Raw genomic sequence first — 3,153 nt, 5'->3', positions numbered from 1 at the left:
CAATTAATGTATTCCATTACATCAACAGGCTAAAGAAAAAATCATATGACCATATCAATAGTTGCCGAGAAAGCATTTCACAAAACCCGACACCTACTCAGCAAACTAGCATAGCAGGGAACCTCCTCAGCTTGACTGAGAACATCTACAATCTGCCCAAACTTCTGCAAATTTAACCTGCCCTAAAACATAAAGTCTGTTAATTTGAAAAATACTATAAAAAACAAGGAGCACCGGACTGGCTCAGTCAGTTGAGCATGTGATCTCGGGGTTGTGAGTTCAAACCTCACATTGGGTGGAGAGATGACTTAAAAATAAAACCTTAAAAATTTACCATAGGGGCGCCTGGTGGAACATGTGACTGTTGATCTTGGAGTTGTGGGTTTGGGCCCCGCATTAGGTGTAGAGATGGGTTAAAAAAATTTTTTAAGAATCTTTAAAAAAACTATAAAAAAATTTTAAACTATACACACACACACACACACACACACACACACACACACACTCTGTAGTATTTTGGATGCCCGATTCTGCATCTTGCTTTTTCTCCTAACAACACACCTTGGAGGTTTTTCATGGCAGGACAATCAGCCAAGTCTCTCAACCAGGTTCCCTGAGAGATCTACAGAAAATGATTTGGAGGTCTGTTTTCTCAACTGACCCAGCGATGGGACACAGCTGATACCTTCCTAGATGCATAGGAGAAAAGTGAATTCATGATTCTAGTTCCTTCTCTTTCTTCCTTTCTCCACTTCTTCTCTCCTTGTGTCTTGCCCTTCCTTCCCTCCCTCCCTCCTTCCTTCCTTCCTTCCTTCCTTCCTTCCTTCCTTCCTTCCTTCCTCCCTCTTCCTTTCTTCCTTTCTCTCTTCTTTCTCCCTTTCTTCTTTTTCTTTCTTCCTCTCCACCCTCTTTTTTTTTTTTTTTTTTTTTTTTTTTTCAAGAAAGGGGTGGCTACTACAAACAGTGCTGCAATTTAGACATGTCTGTTCTGGGGCATGTTCAATAACCTCTCTGGGCCGTGATAGATTTTCATTCTTTCTTTCTTGTTTGTTAACATAAATAGGTCCTGTCCTTTAATACGTCAAGACCACTGCTCTATTCCTTATCCCAAAGGTTCCGACATGTGCTTTTATTACAGACTTTTTCTAAATGTTCTGCAGTTTGGATTTTGATTTCCTCCCCACCCCCACCCAAGTGTTATTTAAGAGGCTTTGACATTTGCCGGATGGTAGGACCTTTGCCGGGAAGCAGGGTTGTTTCTTTTATAGTCTGGGCTGAATTGTGTCCCCCTCAAAATTCATGGGTTGAAGTCTTAATCCCCAGGACCTCAGAATGTGACTGTATTTGGAGATGGGGCCTTTGCAGAGGTAAGTAAGATAAAATGAGGTCATATGCGTGCACCCTAATCCAACCGACTGGTGTCTTTATATAAAGAGATTGAGACAGAGGCATCTGGGTGGCTCAGTCTGTTAAGCGTCCAACTTCAGCTCTGGTTATGATCTCATGGTTCATGAGTTCGAGCCCCGCATTGGGCTCCGTGCTGAGAGCTCGGAGCCTGGAGCGAGGGCATTTGTCAAATTTTCCTTTGTTATCTGCCAGCGCGTATGTTAGGTTTTTGCGAATGTCCCGGTGGTGCCTGAAAGGAAGTGTGTTCCGTTTTCAGAGTCTAGAATTTAATCATCTCAATCTTTGTTAAGTTTATTTATTTATTTAAGTAATCTCTACACCCAGTGGGGGGGCTCAAACTCACCACCCCGAGACCAAGAGTCGTACGTTCCTCTGACAGAGCCAGCTGGGCGCCCCTCAATAAGCTCGGTGACATCACCCTTCTTGATCAAGTCATTTCTGTCTTCCACATCGTTACTCATTTAGTTTTATTTCTGATTTTGCTACTGGACCTGTCATGGGAGGTAATTAGTCCGAAGGCTAAGAGACAAGCGTCTGACTTCAGAACTTGCAGTGTACAAGAGTATGCAGTGAATAAGATCCTCATTCAGAGGGGAAGGGAATGAGGCATGGCCCGGGATCCCTGGCCGGCTCCTGCTGGACAGGAGTGACAAGGGTCCTTTTGCTTTGGCAAAGGGCTAAGCTTCTTCATTACCCAATATGGCGGCCGATGTGGAGGCCCAGCCTCCCTTTCCCCGCCTACCCAACCTGTTCTCCGCTCTGCTGGTCAGAGGCTTCTGCCTGGCCTCTTCACTTACTGTCCTGTCCGACTTCAGAAACCTATGGATCTCAGGGGGAGGCAGGGGTCCTTCCTGTTGGACTCCATTCTTGCCTTCCCTTCCATCTGGGATCCTGGCTGTCGAGGCGCTAAAATTTGCTGCCGAGCTTCCCAAGATGGTCCAAAGCTCTGCTGCCTTGTCTCCAGAACTTCTGCCCCGGGCCGTACCCCCGGCTTCCCGCCCCACTCTCGGGTGAGCAGACGCTTTCGTGGTTTGGCTCGGGCCGCCTGTGTGTGCACTCCACCTGGCTTTCCCAGCTCTCGGCGGATCCTCACTCCGAGGCAAACCTTCTCCCGCAGAGCTGGAAGCAGAAATCCCAATCTACCCCCTTTCCAAGCACCATCACTCCTGCTTTCTGAGCGGAATCCTACTGGATTCTGCAGCTCCTGGGCTTGGCCACCGCAACAGCCTGGCGTTCATCTTTTTTGGGGTCTGTTAGATGAGTTAGGCTCCTTCTCTGCCTTCCAGCTTCCAAAGTGTAACCACCGGCTCCTTCCCTGTTAGTTCTGCCCTCGAGGTGTTGTGCCTTTGTTTGCTTTTAATGTTTATTTTTTGAGAGAGACAGAGACAGAGAATACGAGTGAGGGTGGGATGTAGAGAGAGGGGGACAGAGGATCTGAAGCAGGCTCCGTGCTGAGAGCAGCGAGCCCATCATGGGGCTGAAACTCCCGAACCCGCGAGATGGTGACCCGAGCTGAAGTCAGCCGCTTACCCGACTGAGCCACCCAGATGCCCCGAGGTGTTGTGCCTTTAAAAGCGTCCTTTTTGTGTCACTTTGGTTGAGCTTTGGAAGAAAATAGAAGTGGCACTTCCATATATGATCTCAATCTCCCTGCCAGCTCCTGGGGAGGGATGATCATCCTGCTTTACAGATAAACTGAACCCCGGAAAGGTCCCTTGACCCGCCCAAGGTCACTATGCCAGATGT

The sequence above is a fragment of the Herpailurus yagouaroundi genome, unplaced genomic scaffold (assembly GCF_014898765.1).
Source record: "Herpailurus yagouaroundi ecotype Mexico unplaced genomic scaffold, PumYag 182, whole genome shotgun sequence".
In the NCBI taxonomy this organism is placed as follows: Eukaryota; Metazoa; Chordata; class Mammalia; order Carnivora; family Felidae; genus Herpailurus; species Herpailurus yagouaroundi.
Note: the sequence above shows the minus strand (reverse complement) of the source record.